General features: G+C 51.8%; 1 protein-coding gene across 1 annotated transcript in view; it reads left to right on the forward strand.

The window, feature by feature from the left end:
• LRCOL1 (leucine rich colipase-like 1) overlaps positions 1 to 596 on the forward strand; it is a 17,924-nt gene continuing 17,328 nt past the window's right edge. The window contains exon 1 of the mRNA XM_011982219.1: positions 1 to 123. The gene's annotated coding sequence lies outside the window, so the exon portion shown is untranslated. The remainder of the gene's footprint in view (positions 124 to 596) is intronic.

Genomic DNA, 596 nt, shown 5'->3' on the forward strand with positions numbered 1-596 from the left:
TGCTGCTGGGCTGCCAGGTCCCTGCTCTGGGTACTTCTCTGCTTTGGGGCGTCTCATCGAGAAGCTGCAGCCTGGCCTGTCTCACCTCTACACAGAGGGGCCGCTGGGGCCTGACGGAAAAAGGTAGGGCCGCTGCATGTCCAAGCAGCTGTCAGCCACCAAGGAAGTTTTCAACAAGGGAGGCCCAATCTCACGAGTCACTCGCACGTCCTGTCCTCTGGGTGTCAACAGGACACGTGCACGACCCAGAGCCCAGGATCGACCCTGCAGCGGAGCCGGCTCTGCCCTTGGTCGGGGTGCCCTGTGGGGATGACTCCACCTGCTGGGTGCCCAGCCCGGCCCTCCTGGGCCCTTGAAACTCAGAAGAGTCAGGACAGGGGTTATAGCACCAGCCCCAGGAGCTTATGCTCAAAACATGAAAGCTGTGGTTTCCCAGATGATTTATGGGATTTATCTGTAATGTCTTTGACAAGATTTAGCATCAAGCTTTTTACTTAGCAGATTGAACTACTATGGAAACAAACTAGATATTGATAATTATAAGAAAAACTGAAGAAGTGTCTGATCCAAGAGATTTTTTTTTTTTTTTTTTTTTT

Source organism: Mandrillus leucophaeus, unplaced genomic scaffold (assembly GCF_000951045.1).
Source record: "Mandrillus leucophaeus isolate KB7577 unplaced genomic scaffold, Mleu.le_1.0 Scaffold237, whole genome shotgun sequence".
Classification (NCBI taxonomy): Eukaryota; Metazoa; Chordata; class Mammalia; order Primates; family Cercopithecidae; genus Mandrillus; species Mandrillus leucophaeus.